Here is a 20,570-nt window from a genome sequence, read left to right on the forward strand (position 1 = left end):
AAAAAGATAGATTTCAACTCGAAAGCTATTACAATGTCTATTGTTTTTCAATGCTGAAATAAATTACTTTGAGCAGCTTCAGCAGCTCTCTTGTGCATTCAATAATTCATGTTTCTTGCAAAGAATCAAGCAGTAACCATATTTTGTTCACAACACTTTTCTTAAGCAATATTCACGCTTTCATAATCAAGATAAATCTCAGATGCATAAACATAACCAGCCTATGAAAATCAGTGTTGGTGGAGTAAAGGTATTGCCTTGTATTACTTTATGACTTGCACAAACATGGTCCATGTCGTTATTTTGTTAAGACAAAAAAAATAAATCTTGACGGCGGTTTAGCATTCTATTTGGTCTGCTGGTTTTTCATGGATCAGTATAGCAGAGGTTCCCCATGCTATTACCCAACAAGCCCTTCAAATAACCACTTCTGAGTTCGATCAGAATTGAATATCATGTCTGCTTTTTCTAATTTAATCAAACTTTCAGACATCTAAGCACAGTAATGTCATGATATCCATGTTGGAATCTAACTTAAAATAGTGAATGTCAAATACATTCTGAAAATTCTGTGCAAATCTCTGAGAGCAGTTTTACACAACGATTCTCACTCACGAGGCAGACAGCACTAACACTGAGATTTAACCATAACTGTAAGCACCACAAATCCATTTGATAAACAGAAGGGTGTAAGTTTGGTCTTTGATACTTGATCATTTCAAACCCTGACGGTCCAGTTGCTGCTCCCTCAAAATAGCAGCAGCTGGACCGTCAAAATATTTCAAAATGATGCATCAATAAATGAAATGTAGACCTTATATGATGACTATATGCATTACACTTTTCAAAGTTATTAGAAAACACTTTGAATATTACAGGAATAGCCACGATTTAGGCTTTATGGAACCAACTTTGTTTATAATTAAAAAATAGAGGAAAAAACATCTCCTGATAAAAAAAATGCTTATGTAGAATAAAACTAGCCTCCTAGCCTACATTACATCCACACCATAACACCTTAATAACACTTTTCCATAGTAGAATGAGTGTTTACGTTAGGCTAGAAGTCTAGCATAGTGTGGGTAAAATAACTTTTGATGTCTCTTTTTTTTTCGGTGACATTTTCTATTTACAAAGCAGAAACAAGGGCAAAAATGTTGAGATCAAACAAAATATGAATGTGAGGATTTATGATATTATGGCGTCAATCCAGTCTGCAACAGCCAATCTGATATTTTCCCGTCAGTCCAGCATCTTACAACAATTCTGCCACATAGCGCGTCGGGAGCCGTGGCGAGAATATCTAACCTTGCAGCAATTCAGGTTACGCTGAGGGCACGTCGAAAAAATAGTTCTCTACAAAGCTTAATACTACGAATGAGTTTGTGAAAAATATTATATTTAATGCAATATGTAAAAAAAAATGTTATATTAGAATAGTATTTAAAAAATATTGCTAGGGACAACTCTGTCTTTCCCAAACTTTGGTTGTGACTTGTCCCTATGGTCCCTTTGCAAACTTACACCCTTGCATAAACAACTTCAAGCACCTGTGGCAGCACAGTATATTCATTGTGTTTAAGGGTTTACTGTACATGTCCAGAATATATTTTTGCATACACATTTGCAAAGACACACACTGTGCATAAAACATGTTCTTAAGACCATATTGCAGAAATGACTGAATATGTTTTAATACATTTTAACGGATGATGTTGTGGCCTATGGCTGCACTATGTCTAAAATGAGACCCCAGCTCTTACTAGAAAACATTTATCGATTATTTATCTTCCTGGGATTTTTTCATTATTGCCTCGAACCAGCTTCTGACCTTGTCTTGAGTCCCTCCTGTTGGACTCAAACATTCATCACTTCCTTATGTAAAAGAGGCTGCCGGAACAAAGGCTCCTTTTCATTTCTCAATGAGACAGTATTCATTGAACCATAGAAAAAGAATAAGAAGGAAGGTGGGGGTCAGGGGTCTTGTTCGCCAGAGTGGAAGCAAACCTGGCTGTGGGCGGCATGTAGAGAGACAGTGTGCAGGTCTGTGTGTGACTGAGGGGTCAGTGAGTCACCAAATAGGAGGGATCCACAGGATGCACAACAGGAAGTGTAATTATAGGTGAGATGTCAAAAACACAACAATAGTATTTCTGCCAAACACAGAAACTGTTTGCTGTCAGAAACTTTTAGGCAGGTCAAGCTGAGTGTCAGGGTAACTGTTCTCATCACAACATAAAAGGAATATTACCATGGCAAAAACAGACTGAAAATCTTTGCATATTGTTAGTGCAAATTGTAATTTTAGTGCTATAATTTTCAATTCAGTGTCTGAACATTACAATATTTGATTTTTTAAATTGATTTATTTAATCATCAATTTATGCATTCATTCATTCATCTTAAATGACAGCATGTAGTGAATAAAAGGCTTGCAAACATATGTCATCCTTATCTTCATCAGTTCAAGAGCCTCAATGAATTTCCAATGGGGTTAAACTTGTCTCACTGTAAAGAAATCTTTTTATATTTCAGCTAGTTTGTCCAAAGCTATGGGATGTGCTGGGGTTGATTATTCTGCTGCAGAATTAATCTATGTAAATGATAAAAAAAAAAGAATTTCACAAAATGAAGTGGTTTAGAAATGATCCATGTCCTCTACCAACATTTTCTGACAGTTTTTTCAAACAATTGTTATTGATCAGTCTTGCGTTCTTTGTTCAACTTTTTTTTTAACTTGCATTAATCTTTATCTGAGGTTATTGCAACATGTTTAGCCTTGTTTTGCTTTGAATACAACTGATCTCGTTTAATATCTTACATCATACCATTCCTGATTTGACACTTTGCCTACAATAATAATTTAACTTCTAACACAATTATCACAAAATTACTGCAGTACTGCTGACTAAGAAGACGTTCTCCCTTTTCAAAACCAAGTTGTGTTTTTTGACAAAAAGGATGAAACTTAAAAAGCACGGTGGTGAAAAATACAGATCTTAAAAAATTGCCAAAAGGGTAACCAACTGGGTAACGAGTTTGCAAGTTGCACTTTGAAAGTTGCTAATCTCTTCAGTTTTTATAAAGTGTTGGACTCCTGGAGCCCATTGTGCTTGAGACTGAATGTGATCCAATTAGGTTTTGAAATAACCACTAACAAACTGTTATGCAGGGGAATTGCTGGTCTATCCGTCTGTCTGCTGAAAATGAGCCTCTTTAGAGAGGAGAATTGCCTCTGATGTGACAGGTTTAACCAAGGGCTGGCCGTATAGGATATCGAGCCCTGGCACTTGTGCTCACCCCTCTCTTCAACCCTTTAAACTGTCTAAAAAGGGAGTTTTGCATGTCTCTGTGAGCTACTGATGTATCACAGACAAATAGATGTGATGAAAGTTGACTGAACATGAAGCTCACTGCCAAAATCCGAAGAACAAAGGAAGGGGTTTTGAGCAGACAGAACAGAAGGGAGTCTCCTTTATCGTAATCCTCCTTGGGGCCACTTTCAGATTCCATAAAGTTTCACTTATGTCTGCTGGTCAAACAGAGTCAAGCGTATAATAACTTTTTCCAAAAAGTATGAGACAACAATGCAACAATATTAAACTGGCGTACAACTGTAACTACTGGACGATTAAACTTATGATTTCTTTTGGCCATGGCATTTCTCAAAGATGCAAAAAAAATAGCAGCTGACTTTTCAGTTATGAACTGAGTGTTTGTATGTTGAGGAGAACCTTGGTGTTTGAGACATTTCTGGGCTCCACCCTCAACCAGAGCATCTGTAGACACCAGCCAGTGACTACAAAAAAACAGCTCAATTTTAATCGCTGTCACATGCATACAATTGACTCAAACATGAAATCCACCTACGAAACCACTTACTACTCGATTGTAGGTGTGGAAATGTTTACACGCGTTTTAAACTGTAAACAATGTCGTATTTCTCTGCATTTTTTCTATCTTCCATCTTTGTCTTATTCCCCTTTCTACTGTAATGCTGTAATTTATGGCAGTCTGGGAGTTTTTTTTATGATATTCTTCTTAAAAAGTTATTCAGTATTTTTTCTTTTTTTAAAAAAATATTTCTAGGTTGTGTGAAGTACTTAACGGTAGTCTGTAGATTCTCACCTGCAGAAATCAGTGGTCATGAATACATAAAGTTGAGATGAGTTGAGTCAGAACACAAAGAACACTTTGATGGTTGAGTCAAGCTAACTAGCTCAAAAATGCACATGACCAAAAAGGTGTCACAAAGTCCCAAGCAGTCGTGAAAAGAGCCACACACAAACAGCAAATTACATTGTGCCGCTGTTTGAAAATCATGTTTCCACTCCAGTTTGTCACATTTTAGGTTTTGATTCATGTCTTGTCTCATCATTTCCTGTTTCATTTTGAAATTTTAACTGCTCCTCTCGTTTCAGATACCTTGCCTTTCCTCCTGTGTCAAGCGTCTGATTGTCTTCGCTGATTCCAAAGTGTTTCCACCTGTTCTCCATGGCTCCTCTTGTGTTCAAATAGTCTGTGTCTCCCTTGTCTTGTGCCAGTGTGTTGTAACCTGTCTCGTTCCTCACTCTAACGTCCTTGTCCCACAGTATCCATAGCCTTGAACTCACGAGCCTGTAGTTGAGCGATCCTCCTACAGTGCTATCTTTTGTTGTAAGTTTTTCCATAGCGTCAGTTTAGCCTCGATAAGAGTTCATAGTCTGTTTGGAGTGATTTCGATTTGTTCATTTTTAGAAACCTCCGTTAGAGGAGTGTTGCGTCGATTAAGCATTTAAGTTTCATAATTCCTCCTCTGGTGGAGTGATTTTGAGTTTTAGTATATCCTGTTTGCCTCTGTTAAAGGAGAGTGTAGTGATAATTTGTTTGTGTAGTTATAAGTTTGATAGAGCCTCCCTTCGTGGAGCGATTTCTGTTGTTGAGTATTTTTGCCCCGTTTATCAGGTGAGTGTCTTTTGTTTAAGTCTGCCTCATTAGGAGAGCATGAGTGTTTATTTGTAATCCATGACACAGTTACTGTGCTTTGTCTATGAAAAGTCATAATTATGTAAGCAGACACATGATTAGTCTGACAGTCTATAACGCACCTGGCACTTTCTTTTTTTTTTTTTTTTTTTTTAATTACAGCTGGTACTGGAAGCAAATAGTTTGTTCACACTATTCATAAGTCTTGTGAGTATTGATGACCTACTAAACACAATTTCAAACATCTGACATTTTCTTGCTTTGCCACAACTACGATTGCCAGTAACTTGGAACGCTTTCTCTATTCATGAAACTTGGACATTATATGTCAGCAAATGCATAGCTGTTAAGATGCAGAGGCATGAATGACAGGAGGTGCACAGAGCCATCTGTTCAAAGAGGACAAGCGCCTGATAAATGCAGCTGCTATACAGCCTCTGAAGGATATGATTCTAAGAATTTAAGAAGAATAATGAAAAGAAGGGGTACAACTTGGCATGCATCTATAACAATTTACTTCAAGGAACAACTTGAGTCTCCAAATATATCATACCTTTATAACTACTTGCAAATGTTGTATAGGCCAGTATAAATCATTTGCACTGTAACTCCAGCGTTTGTGAGGACCTGACCAGATTGCCAGCCCTCCACAGTCAGGGCTCAGGAAGCAGCGGGATCTCACAGCAGCGCACCGTCGGCTGCCACGGAGTAGCTGGGCACACTTTGATGGCCCCCTCTCCTCTTTTCAACAAGTCTTCTGGACTCAAATGGACTCATGGTATTGTCTCCAGATAACAGGCTCAGTTTTCACTTCATATTGTCACTTCTATTGTCAGAGCATATTTTCACCATCCTAAATAATTCACACCTCAGTTAAATTTAATCAACAGCAACAAATGTACATGTTTTATGAACGTCATGTCCATAATGTCAGTTAATGTCAGCATGTCTTGAGCAAATACAAAAATCAACAATGAATAAACCTGTACAATATTTTGTCGAGCGCAGGGGGAGCAACAGTAAGCGGTCAGCACTACCTGCAGCATTTCATGCCAGGTGTCTTAAAGCAGCATAGTCCAGTGTGTTATTTCCAACTCAGTGATATTCTCCCTACTCACTGGCCTGCTCCTGTCCCTGCTGCTGACCACCTGTGCAGTAAAGCAGCACTGTCTTGCATACACACATCACAACACAACCAGGCCAGATCGCAGTAGTTACCTGGCTGAGAGAAGACAGAGAAAACAGCTCCATATCTAGCTCACCAGCTCATGCAAAGTGTGTGTCTTGGTAGGTAGACGCATCTCTCTGCATAAGTGCAAATATGTTGTAAGCTTCTATTTAGATTTATATTAAATAAATGTGTCATAATGAAAACGACTCTAAGCTCAATATTAACACCCATGTGGGAGAGCACAAAAGGATAATATTAGGTTGATCTTTCATTACCAGCTATGTGGGTGTTACTATTTTTGTCTCATTGCCATTTCTTGCATATTTACTTCCAGACTTTCTTTTTCCTTTCAAGGACTGGAATAACCTCTTTGTCCCTGGCAGCACAAACAAAACATGGAATCAACCCGCACTCTATCTTCTGTTACGTCACAAAATCACACTATATGACACTATTTGGAGATTCTTGTGTCGGGCTTTAGTCTTTGAAACTGAAGAGAGAGAAGGGTGCCGATGGTAGTTGCTGAGATTTACGCACACACAAATAGACACATAAAATGTGCTCAAAGGAAACCGATGAACAGATAGGAACTTCAATGGGAGGAAGACAGCATACACGGGTCTGAGTCACTTCGATTTTAGGGCTCTGACAACCTCCAGTGAAAAGCCAAACAAAAGAGTAGAAATTTTTTAATCATGTAGTATAACAGATGCGAACATAATGGCCAATATAATCCTAAATGTTACTTAGTTTATAATAATGGCTTAAAAAAAAATCCCTCCAAATGCATATTTGATGGAAGCTTTGCACAGTGATGCAGGTTCTTCAAGCCAACAGTTCACTTCAGAAGATAATCCACTCTCATCTACACAAACTGGCATCACCCCACTGTTATATGTTCAATGAAAAATAATGAGACTTATTGATATTTAATCACACAATAAAGGCACTGTCACTCCTGGCGATTACTTTCCGGGTATAGTGACTGTTATGACTCATGCGAATAGAAGCTCAAAGAGCAGGGAAAATGAAATCACACTAAGGCCAGTCCTGCTCTTTCATCACTATAAAAGTGGGAGCTGGCATTATCCTCACACAAGGAAAAGGGAGAGGTGAACTGTCGGTGTGTAATAGACCTGATGTGGTTGAAAAGGTCACTGCTTCTTCCAGAGTTAAACCAGGGAGAACAGCTCCAGTGACAATAAGGTAATAGCATTTTTAAGCTTGATCAGACATGTGCACAGCAGAACAATATTCTCCTTAGGACTGAGATCTTTTACCTCCTGTTCTTTTTTTTTTGCTCTCTTGTTCTTCACTTCATATTCTTTAGCTTATTTTTTTAATATTATGTATAAGTTTTTCAAAATTTCAAAATTGGTTATGGTGACCGTGTGACTTTGTTGCTATGGTGGACCAAAATCAGACCAAGGCTGACCAGGGATTAGGGAAGGGTGTTATATTTATTGTAACTTTAAGCTGTAAAGATAATACAAAAGGAAAAAATAATAATACATGGCTTAGTGGAATACAGACAACAGTTGGCAGAGAAAGCGGGGTTAGAAGCCCTGCTCATTGTATGGATTTGGCATGATTTTCTAGCATAACAAGATTAACCCTTCTATTCACATGAACTGTTTTCAGCAATAACAGTGGAATCATGTAATTCCTAACATCTGGGATGACCTTCAATTTGATTCAGCTATCTACGTCATCCCTTGGCAGAAGGCACAGATAGAAAAAGATAAAGGGTGACCATTATCACAAGCAAATTTTAGCCAAGACATTCAACATTTTGTAATGAATGTACTATATATCCTTTTTAGTCTTTGATATTCAAAAGGCCCTTTAAAGAGAAGAGTGACTTGGTACTGACCCTCTGTGTTTGGGTTGGGAGCAATGACGCCAGAGGATGCGTGTCAGCGTCTCTGCTTGTTTATGGAAATATGTGATGAAGTCCCTTTGCTGAGAAACATGGCTGCAAGGAAATACGGCATCTTCAAATCAAAAGATGGAATAATCACAATAATCATGTAAAAGTGTTTTCTTGAATTACATTATTATAGCATCATATTGATATCTATAAAACAGAAAACTGTCACCAAGGCCTGTGCCTGTATAAAACTATTTCAGTCATCTCCTAATAGGAGACAAAGGTGAAAATGCTTCACACAATCACCAATATATTGTCTCATTCCTTGTTGTCCCTTTTTTTCTCCACTTCATCCGTCACCCTGCCTGACACAGAGAAGCCATACTAAAGGCATCGTTAGTGATGTCTGACAAACTGAGACCCATGCTCTGTACACACATACCCTGATTGCTATTTCAGTTCATTCCAGTAGACACACAATGAACAGGCTGGCATGGCAGTATGCCCCTCAAGCTGTTCCATTTTCCCTGACAAATATCACCATGGGCAATTCATCACAGCCATAAGCCCATTCTTAAGACATTTGACAACTTGTCAATAGTACTGCCGCATCACTATGTCATGCTGCATCTTTCTGTCCACTGGGTGGTCAAAGGATACTCTTCCTGGCTTATTGTCCAAAATCTCTCTTAAAACCTTATGCACCATTTCCTGCTTCATAATAAATGAGCCTCCACCTTTGGAAACTTGTGCAGCTGCCACTAATGATATCTCTCAACCATCCAGCGTAAGCAAGGCAGTTTTATTAGTCTTTTAATCACTGAATCTTTTAGTTAAATGCGTCCAACATTCCACCTGGCTAGAAGACAATCAGGCTTATTCTCTATGTTATTGCAGAGAGATCATTCCAAATTTAGTGGCTAAGAACAGCAAGGTCACTGTCTTAGTTTGCCCCCACATCATGCTCATCTTCACGCTCTAGACAGCATTTTCTCATCTACCCCAGTTCTTTAATAAGCCTAGTTACTTAACTGAGAAGTCAACAGAGACGAAGTTTGAAATAAAATGAATAAAACAGAAGTTCTATTTTTTATGTTGTAAAGTCCCAGTGAGTGCTGATGAGCTACACAAACAGCTTGCAACTTGAGTGACGGCATTACAGCAACAACCACATCAGCAATCACGCCTCATTTCCGAGTAATTTGGTCTTGACTGTGCTGTATTAACTCCGTAGGTGGTCCAGTCTGTTTGGAAGTCTGAATTTAAAAAATAAATGTCATAGAACAAGCTGGGTTCACAGGAGATCTCTAAAGTAATAATGAATGTCACCAAGTTTGTGCAGAAAGCAGCAGTAATGGCATCTTAGGTCCTGTAGGTAGTCTCCAAAAGCCAATTTGAGTCCCACATGTTGTGATTAAGGCCTCTCCTTTATATGCTTGAGTGTAGTGCTGGATATTTTGCACCTGTCTGTATGAAACATTAAATCAGAGCTATTGGATATGCTGTATGGTATCAGAATTGTCTGGAGTTAAAAAATTATTTGAACAATAGCAGGGTTTGGTTGGCTCCCTCCATTTTTCGTACCTTGCCATGTTTCAGACCAAATGCAAGGAAGTTGTTCAGGAGAGGCATACAGCGGATAATCCGATAGGTGGAGTTACAAGAGTCGCAGAGATGAACGGTTCACTACTTTAAGATTTTATTTCACTTGATCCCTGCACATGTAGGTCTATTAAACCAAGCCATGGTTTTATTCTTCAAGATTTACAGTGCAAAAGCAATTAAAAACCACAGGCTGGCAATCACTGAAGTTGTTAAACCGCAGCAAGACAAACAACAACATGGATTTTTATTGAAAACAAGTTCTTAAAGAGACAACAAAACTGAACCCACATTTGTATAAATATAATGCTGGCGATTTGTAGAGAGGTGAGATAATGTAACAAAGAAGGACAGTCTTTTTTTTAGAAAGGAGGTTTGAGGTAGAGTAATGCTGAATAACAAAGTCAGACTGATCTATACAGCACAAGGCCACTTCAACCTCTGTTTTATAATAAAATGACTCCCCTTTGCTCAGTATTATATATTTGAAAATATACTATTTGTTTATTATATTTTGTCCTATCTCAACCCTGCATGTTATCAGTGGATTAGTCAGATAAAACCCAACTTCACGGCTGTGATAATAATGCATGGTGGTTGTGAGTGCATGGCACGATCCGTCATAGGCAGAGATATGCAGAATTTGATCACCATGTGCAAGAGCTGGGCCACTATTACAGGGAGTCCGGTTCCATTGTTTTTAGTCAAACGAGGGACAGGTTTATACAAGGATTTCTTTCATTCATCTCCGGATGAGATGTAGTGGGAGATGAGTGTGATCTCTCAATCAGTGCCTTTCTGAAAAGTTCAGAATCTTTCAACTGGAAGCTCTTGAAGCGGTCACTCAAAAAAAGATGAAGTGCTTCAAATAAGGGTGCAGGGACTTTCGTATGGACAGTTGCATGCGGCTGCTTTCACTCTCTCCTCAATGGGAACCACTGAGAAACGATGCTGGACCTCGGAGAGAGAGAAGAACGTTATGTGGACACGGATCCTTTCGTTAACAGTAGACTTGATTTGATGGCAACCGAAGGAAATAAAGATGAGCACAATCAGAGAAAAAGATGAAAAATATCAAAAGTCTTGGAACATTATAAACAAATGTGAAAATACTGTCCATTTTAAAAACAAATTAGCTTACCACAATAAAACAAAGTCAATGCATCTCAGCAGAAAGCACCCAGAAGACTAAAGAATAATCTGCTCACATTGTGGCTCCAAGAAAAATCAACAACAATTAAATCCTGGGTTCTTGACAATCAAATACGACCATAGATCATGATCTTTGACAGCTGCCACATATTTGGTGATTCCGTTTTCTCTCAGAATTAGACCACCAAGTGAAGAGACCCCCGTTAATTCCTAACTGATTGGTCTGTTTCTTTCTGGGCAAAAACAGCCAATATGATCTCTCATGGTTTTATTACCACAATAATATATTTTACAAGGCACATTTTCCATTCAGTGCGTTTTATCTACTTCAAACTTCAAGTGAATTTTTAATAACTTTTGGCTGGGTTGTATCTTCCTCTCTTATGTCACCCAAAACATCATAGTAATGTTAACATAACACTTATTCTTCTTCAGTGTTTTACCCCAGTTTTACCCCACCTACAAGTACTCAAAAAATGAAAATGAAAAATGTGTGTAATTTTACTGCTACACCAAGGCTGCGAAATCGCTATTTACTAATAGTAAACTATGATGTTTTTGGCTTAAATTCTTGATTATGTTTTGCTTCTGCCTTGATGCAAATTGTGTGTGCACCAAGATGCATTTTAGAATAGAGGAATTTATGGAAAACATAATGCAGTAGGAACTACTACTAACAATAATGGTGTTTCTAGTGATTACAGAGGCTTTTCCAATAAAAAGTGTGACATGGAACATAATTTCACATACTAAAAAAGAAGAAATCTGAGACTGCAGTCTGTTTCTGCAGCTATTCCATAGTTTCAGGGGCAAACTTGAGTGGAAAGTTGTCATTTAAGAAAAGCAGGCAAGATGAAGGAGCACATATTGAAATAGAACATGTCTGACTGTGCAGTTGATTATATGCCCTTTTCTGGTGACTGCCGCCTGCGGGAAGCTGCCTGTCTGTTAATTAACTGTCTACACAAGTAGGAGACCTGAAAGCATGGGGGAAAAAAAGAAAAAAAAAGATCAAACTTAATTACATGATGGTTTGCAACAAGCACTAAAATCTATGCATATGAAATTCAAATCCACTGACACGAGTACATTAGGATAACAATGATGAATAGTGAAGACAGTAAAACAAGTTATTGATTTGCTTTGTTGTTATATTAGATAAGCTGTCTAATTTTCTCCTCAACAGAAATGTGATTTTCATCTATTGTTTCATCCTTGGCAATCATGAATACGTGTGCAAATTATTGAAGATTATTTCAATCCAGTGCATTTTATTTGAATCCCATGCAGATGCTGCAGTAACAAGGGGTCATAAGAAATCCAATGCAGATATTGAAAATATTGCTATGAAGGTCATCTTCAAAAAAAGAGTTTCTTGTTTCTTTGATTGTAAGCGAGTTGATTCCTAGAATAAAGCTATTTCAATATATGTAAATACTCTGCTCTGTAGTTAATAGGAAACACACAACATAACAGCATGTCCATCCCTCTAATGTTATTTGTCTGAAAGAAAATAAAACTTTATCATTACCTTCTCTACTTCACACATGAAGCCTCAGTAAGCATCCCCAGTCTCATTTTAAACAGACTTGCAATGACTTTCTTCGGTCAATTTTACAAACATTATGGCAAATTCTTGAAACTCTGCAGCAGTTTAAACGAATTTATGCTATATGCTAGCTTTTAATGGAAAGGGTGCTTTTCGGATTTCTTGCTCTGCCATCTTGTGCACATGGATGCTTCATTTTTATATTTCCAAGTACCTCTTTTTGCATTCCATCAACATTACCTTATCAGCTAACATTTAGAAAATCAATTCTTGGCATTAGTAAATTGATTCAGAATCTTCCAAGTCCGCAACTTGATGCATCTTAGATTTATTTTCTTCCCACCACAAATATGAAGATTGCTCAAGGTTTTGTGTGAGCTCAATGGACAAAGAGTTCTATGTATTTGGGGGACCTAATAGAAAAGGCTGAATCTCCTTTTGTTACAAAACTGAGACTTGGGAATAATTAGCAGTGCAGGGTCTGCAGATCTGCAGATCTGAATAGTCGGGAGGGAACATACCAGTTGAGTAAGTCTGACATGTATGTGGGAGTAAGGTCATTTAATGTTTTGAAGGTGAGAAATAAGATTTTAAATTCAATATGAACTCTAAAAGGGACCCAGTGCAGAAAGAAGCACGAGGGTGATGTGTTTATGGCTTTTTCTTCCAGCAGTGGTCCAGTAGAGCATAAAAACTGAGGTTAGAATCAAATAGTAATTTTAAATTTTTAAACTGCCAACCTTTTAACCAACGGGACTGAAAGAATTTGGGGAATCAAACAGAAATAGGATCAAACAGAAATAGGCCTCATTAAAATTTAGAAAATGTTGGGTCATTCAACATTTTTCTTTGAAAGACAAACTGTGAGATTAACAAGACTGATGGGATCGGTGGACTTTATCAGCTTTTCCATCTGTGTGTCATACATATAAAAATGGTAATGTACATTTGTATTTGTATTCGTTTAGGAAAGAAGTAGCATGTAAATGAAGAGCTCAAGAGAGCCAAGGACTGAACTCTGTAGTTCACCAAAAGTCAGCTGAGCCGTTCAGAAGGGAGAGTTATTCAGAGTAATGGAAAAAGTTTCTGTAGGAGTAGTAAAAACAGAACAAACTAAGACCCAAGTTCTAAAGTCCGACACATGATTTAAAACTATGCAGGATAATGTTGTAATCAACAGCATTAAAGGTGGTATTGAAATTAAAACTAAAAGAAATAAGCTCTCTTTCATGTCTGTACTCAAGTTGAGTTGCGAGTCATCTTCAATTTTGTTAAGTTAAATCGGAAGTCATGAAATTTGTGTGCAACTCCAGTCCACATCATACAGTATACAGACATCATACAGACTATCCACATCCCCGGCAGGAGCTATGTAGCACATGATGAAGAGGGACTACAGTCTCCAGCAAGTCAAAATCTCCCAAAAAATTCAACCCTAGCATTTTTTTGTGCTCCCTGTGTTTGAAAGTTCAGCATTCAACAAGCCATTTCAGTTCATTTCAAATTTACATCACATCTCAAGTTTACTCTGCTTCCTCTACTAAGCCTCAACCTCTGAGCCCACTTGCATCCAACCTGCTAGACTGATAAAGCCAGCAACACATGGAAATGCTCTCTTCTCAGTTTTAATCGAGGAACATACATTTTACATCTACTAGCGGCCTCAGAAGATATAAAAGACATAAATTATATTTGATGGCAATGTTCCAGCAAGAGTTAGCTACAGACTGTATATGTGCAGGAAACACTTTTCATCGAACCGTTTTAACAACTTGGTTTAGTTAAATGCCGGACATGCGAAGAAACTGTGCCACAAAGAGGGATCAGTTCCAACTCTTGGTGCCTTAGTAAGGGAGGTGGGGTGGAGGGGAAGGGGGTGGAGTATCTGCCCACCCCTCAGGAGGGTGAGATAAGGACCACTGTTTTAAAACCAACAGGTATTTTGACCAAAGCTCATACAAGCCTCATTTCTCACATTTCAAAAAGACTTCAAGAAATTGTGTTACCTTTAAAAGGCACTTACTGGGACATCGTCTATTGTGTGCAATGGATCAAATCAATCAATCAATCAATCAATCAATCAGACTTTATTCATATAGCACTTTTCATACAAGAAAATGTAGCACAAAGTGCTTTACAAGATAAAAGCAAATAAAACAAAGCAATGAAACCCAAGGCCATATTACACACCAACATACATATATACAAGTTTACTGTACATATGCACACACATACACATACACATGTATGTATATATATACATACACACATATACATACATACATATATGCATATATACACACACACACGTAACTGTATGTTTTTTTTGTCTAAATTTAGCATCAGATCTCTGGGTCAGAATGCCTTTAAATGTCATGGTAACATACAACGAAAGGTGATGGCGTCAGCAGGTTAACGCATTTGAGCCCTTGATGAAATATGAGAAAAAAATTACTTCAGTGTTTTCAAATCTAGAATTGTTGTATTTACTGTACATTGTCCAGTGTATGGGTGCTGTAGTGTTGAGGTGTTTTGAGCTATTATTATTCATGAATTTCAGCAGCTGATAAACCAGATCACTCTGGCTTGTCTGGAAAAACAACATCTGTTCACAGTGTACAGCGTTAAAACATATCCACAGGCAATAAAAAGGACAGTATGTGTTTGAAGCCAATGCCTTGACTCCCTAAACAGAGCTATGTCTCTCTCTCTCACACTGCAGCCAGAGGCCCGCCTCAGGTCACAGCTTCTTACTGTGAGAACGGGACAGTCTTCTAAACATGCAGAGTGCAGGCCAGTTAACCACAAGCCTGCTCAAAACCCAGGTTTCTGCTTTATTCTATTAGATGTATAATGAGAAGTGATGATTAAAGTGAACTGGATGGAAGTGAGCTGTACAAACCAGCTTTTTGAACATCTCTATTTGGAGTTGCTGAAGAAGGGCTGCTGTATCAACCTTTCTGCTTCATAAAGGCTAATATACTGTATGTGTTTCACTGACAACATTAATTTTTCATGTGATACTTCCAGAAATTATTTCCTGTCACAAGATGAAAAAAAGAATAGAGGTAAACTCCACCCTATACCATCCAATAAATGTAGGAAAATAAAAAACATAGATGATAACTGATTAGTATGACTATTTAAACTTTTTTAACACTTCATCACATAAATGATCTAAACATACAGCAATTTCTCCACTTGTAAAGATCAATTTTAACAAGTTCATTTTTGATATGACCATTTCAAATTAATTATATATCCTTTTGCCCAAATATTTACGTTTTTACTTAAACATAAAGTAAATGAGAGCAACAAATTTGTTGTGCAATAGGAGTAGCTTTTGTCCTTTTTCAGTGTCTTCAGGATGCACTCAGGCTCAGTACGGTATGTAGGTCATCCAAGATCTGGCAGTACACCAGCCCAATATACAATTCTTCCAGTAATGCATGCAAAACAGAACAGGTTTCAAGACTCTGGTGCTTTAATACAGCTCTAACTGAAATGTGAGCAGCTACCTACGTAAAGAGCTGTAAAGTCCACTCAGTATGGCTTTGATTTTTCCACATCACCTCAATATGTTGCAAAGACCTCACCCCCCCTAAATACACTGGTGCGTGTGCATTTGTAAAACTTGGTGACCCTGTCACCTTCTTCCATTTCAAAACAAATTTTTAAGAATTTAATGTTTTGTTGCATTTTAACATGCTTATTCAGGTTGTATTTTTTGCTGCTGACAGAGGATATAGAGACGATAGAGGATCACGCACTGAAAATATGGTAAGAACTGTGTAAATGGGAAAAAAAAGTTTAAAAACGAGGACTCATTAGCTTTAGCACACATGGACCCAATAGATTAACCTACTTGGTCATCTCTATGTCTGCATTAAACATGTCTCACAAGCATGTACAGTTAGCTGTATAAATAAGGCAATTTATAGGGTATGAAAAAATAAATAAACAAACACATCACAAATAGCTATTAAGATGCAGGCACAAATCAACCCTGGGTAGCATGAAAGACGGGTCACAGTAGCTGATTAATTAATGTATTAATATCCCAGTATTAATTTACCTACTCTCTAATTACCCTGACTCGAGAGCTCATATCTGCTTTTCCCTGCACTGCTGTTTGAAGGTCAACACAATAATAAATCAGAGGCCAGAATCAATTATAAAAACAATCGCCTACAGAGTCACATCTGCTTTAATTACTACCCCTGTTGGTAAAGGATAAATCCATAACTGTTACAAAATGCATTCTATTAAGAAGATTATAACAAGGAAGATACACCGTCATACATTCTTCAAGCACATTATTGCTTCAGGCAATATGTCAGCTTGCTCGTCGGTGAGCATTCAATGCTGCATTGAGGAGGCGAAATGTAAAATCTGTTCCGTTGCATCAGGATATTATCAAAATACATGAGGCAAAAAGCCAAAAGAAGAAAAAAAGAAAACAAATAAATAATGAAATACATTAGGCTTATTGTATAATGTCACTTTCGCTTCATCTCCAACCAACTTCCCATGGAACCATATTAGCATACATTTGCATTTTGTCAGCTGAAATAGTACAATCCCCTTAGATTCAATTTATTTAATCTGTTATTTAATTTGTTGTAAAGATCACATGCTTAAAACCCGGCTCGTCTTCTTTTCACCTCTACATTAAGCAGATTTAAAAGCAACTTATTTGTGTCAAAATCTATTGACTGTGGGTATGCTCTAATGTGTACATCAAACAACCATATCCTAAGCTCTGCATTCATAAACACATAGAAGCTGTCGTAATGGTCTCGCACTACATATTCTGTGTGTTAACCATCCAAAATGAAATGCTCAACTTGACAGGTGTCAAATGTCTGTAATGGTTAGCATTAAAATGTTGATGCTTATTTTTAATAAAAACATATCTGGATGCTGTAGCCTACATCATTGATTCATGTCTATTAAATATTATTCTGTCTTTACTAATTTCAACATAGCTGGCTCCTTCATGTCGTTTTTTTCACACTAAGAACAGCAATATATCTCACTTTTACAGTCATATCTGTAAAATCTGTTTCTTGATGTATTCGTTTTTTATTTTCTGTCTTTTCACACAGTATTTAGACTTTGTTAAAAATGACCCACAATCCAATCTTTTTGAAATAGAAATGTCGTGATCTTTTAGAGGTCATTTCATTGACTGTCTTTGAAAGATGTTTTTTATTGTTCCATATCCTGAATAACTTTTGTGGACTCTATAAATTGTCTTGCTGCTATAACTTGGTCATTTCCCTGCTGCAGCACTAAACATTTGTGAAACATATTATTCTTGTGCTGTAGATCAAAGAAAATAGCTTAGTTATCAAAATAAACTGAATCAGTAAGAAGATATTCAAGTATCAGATTTGAACTGAAAATAAGTGGATTGGTGTTTCTCTAAAATGTATGCGCGTACATACGCACCTACATTACCACACAGCTTAAGATAAAAGATGGATAAAACAAGACTATTTGTAAGATCAGTGAGAGTATTTTCCACACACAAACACTGGAAATAAAAAACATTCAATGCCTGTGAAACATTAACAGAATATCTGAAAAGACAACAATTCTTGCTAAGGAAACTATTTAAAGCTGAGTGGTTGATAATCTGGGTCAACTGTTCAGAGCGTCACAATAAAAACAGGAATGGCACCAGGTCTTTCCCAACAGAAAATAAACAATAACTCTGCTTGTGAAGTTTAGAGTAAAGCACTGATTTACTTGTATGTCATGGATCTTCTTGAGCTAGACATGAACATATTCCAAATGGCATTATTAAATTTCCCATGAAATGAGGGACTTTTCCTCTGAAGTGAGCAGGAAGCAGCTCTTTAAAAATAAGCTTCCCTTTGACACGGACTCATCGCCACAAAACTATCATACCAAGACATAGATTTGTTTGTACAGACATCTGAAGGTTCTTAAAACTGACTGAAAGTGTAAGCAAAAGAAAACCTTTACATCCCAACCCACGTGTTAGATGAAAGGAATAAACACACAGCTGTACTGGCAATCAGCTATAATGACCTAATTTACGGTCCTCAAACCAAATAACATCACTGAAAATAAATTAACACCGAACAAATGAATATGTTCGTGTCATTCTCGCTCTTCAATCCATTGTTCACCATTACCACTGCTTTCTCCTCAATTTCCATCTTGCGTTTCTCTCCTCCTTACCTCCCCCCTCCCACTCTATCTTACCCCCTTTTCTCAATTTCAAAAGGACAAATGCTTCCTACAGCCACTGTAGCACTACATTGGTATTCTGCTCTCAATTTAGCCAAGGGCCAGGCAGCAGTATCTGCTTCCAGCAAGCAGCCAGCAATCTGACACAAAGTACAGAGACAGAAAGGGAGGAAAGGCTTTAAGAATGAAAGGAACTGTGAACATAAGACAGACCTATGAAGCTGCCCAGCATTGATATGATGTGCTGTACTACGGCTCTCGAAGCACCAATAACTCATCAATTAGAAATCATGGACTTTGGTTGAGAGTCTTCAGAGAACAAAAAGTAAACAATAGATTTCATCCAGCTGTTAAAGGAAGTTCTAAATTTTCGACATGAAAAAACAAATAGATAAATAAATAAAAAACACCAAAATCTTGCAAGACATCTTTGTTTGGGTTGTTTTCTTTTTCAGTCCTGCCAAAGCTTATCTGTGAGCTCCACAATATGCAACACTTAAAACACCTGGCAACAGCTACGTACCTTTTTGAACACTGTAATTACAAATCATCTAATCACAAGAGACAATGAAGGAGTTGCAGAGTCTATAGACTATTCTTAAAGTAGCAAAGCGATGCCATAGGCAATGGTGATATTGAATGGTAAAGGGATCTGTCATTTTTTTTCCCCTTGAGTACAAATTATCAAGATGGAGAGAGCAATTTCTGATTGCAGCATATGGAATAAGAATTCACAAGCGAGATGGGAGACTCAGATTAGAATGAAAGAAAGAGAGGTGGGAGATAAGTGCAGGAGGAGGAGAGGTAGGACTGTGAAGTGCTGACAGCGGGTAAAGGTGAAAGAGATAAGTGGAGTGAGGGAGTAAAGTCAGAACGAGCAAAGAAAAGGAGTGATGTGGAGAGAAAAGCAGAGCCCAGATAGGAGTGAGAGGAGAAGGTAGGAGGTGAGTGAGTGAGAGAAATTTTGTGGGATACAGAAACAAAGAAAAACCCTAGATATGGAAATAGGATGTGTCATTGAAGGAGGGAGCCAGGGCTTTTAAACAGAACAGAGTCTGACATGAGCTGACATCCCAAGAGCAGAAGAAGGCGAGAACAGGGTGTTTGCCAGAACAATGGGCTTGGAAAGGAATTACAGAAAAAGAGTGAAAGACTGAAAAGAGAACATGAAATACAAAGAAAAATAGATAACAAAAAGTATTAGAGCACACCGATGTGTGATCTTGCATGTGAAATATTCAATAGTTTCAATGTTGAATATGGTTTTCTAATAAATCCGGTCATATTCCAAGTGACACCTGTGCAAATTCTAAAGCTCTTGCTTAAGTTCCTAAAGAAGCGTAGAGCAATTCAATCTGTAAAGCAAAGACACTTTTAGAAAATGGCTCTGATCACAGAATACTTAAAACAGTTCCATGTGTGCCATAAGAGGAATTGGCTTGGTCTTCCTTCTATTAAACACTACTGCAACACAGCCCTTCCAACTCCCTCAAAGAAGAAATTAGCATCCCTGACCTCTATGTCAGCATTCCAGTCACCAAAGTAAAAAATATACTATTTTATGTTTATGCCAGCCACAAAGATATATATATATTCTCAATGTTTCTGAAACTGAAATAGTCTGTGGGTGCTCTCAGGCACCTGTGCTGTGATGCATTGCCACCGGAGTTCAACACAGAGCAAATGCTCCTGCTTGCACTCCGGAACATGTCCCAGTATAGATCTACGGTGACCCAGTAAAAACATTTAAGGCTTTAACAAGCCCTTATACTTGGTTTATATTGATAATAACTTAACCAAAATGTCATGCCTAGGTGTACGTCTTGTGACCGGTTTCTATTCATGCAGCACAAATATTAGGGTAAGGTTTACATATTTTTACTGCATGTACTATGCATTCAGCAAATCATTTACTGGTGCATCATGCCAAACAAAAATCAATGATTTAAAAACAGTTGGGAAGTAGACTGCTCTGTTTAATTTTTGATACTCGGATAATCTACACATTATTATACTCAGATTATCTACACTGTTTCAAA

At 37.6% G+C, this 20,570-nt stretch overlaps 1 protein-coding gene across 5 annotated transcripts in view; it reads right to left on the reverse strand.

The window, feature by feature from the left end:
* The window catches only part of nrxn2b (neurexin 2b), a 634,570-nt gene that overhangs the window by 526,286 nt on the left and 87,714 nt on the right, over positions 1 to 20,570 (reverse strand). The window lies entirely within an intron of this gene.

This window comes from Leuresthes tenuis, unplaced genomic scaffold (genome assembly GCF_036924035.1).
Source record: "Leuresthes tenuis unplaced genomic scaffold, fLeuTen1.0.hap1 SCAF_22, whole genome shotgun sequence".
Classification (NCBI taxonomy): domain Eukaryota; kingdom Metazoa; phylum Chordata; class Actinopteri; order Atheriniformes; family Atherinopsidae; genus Leuresthes; species Leuresthes tenuis.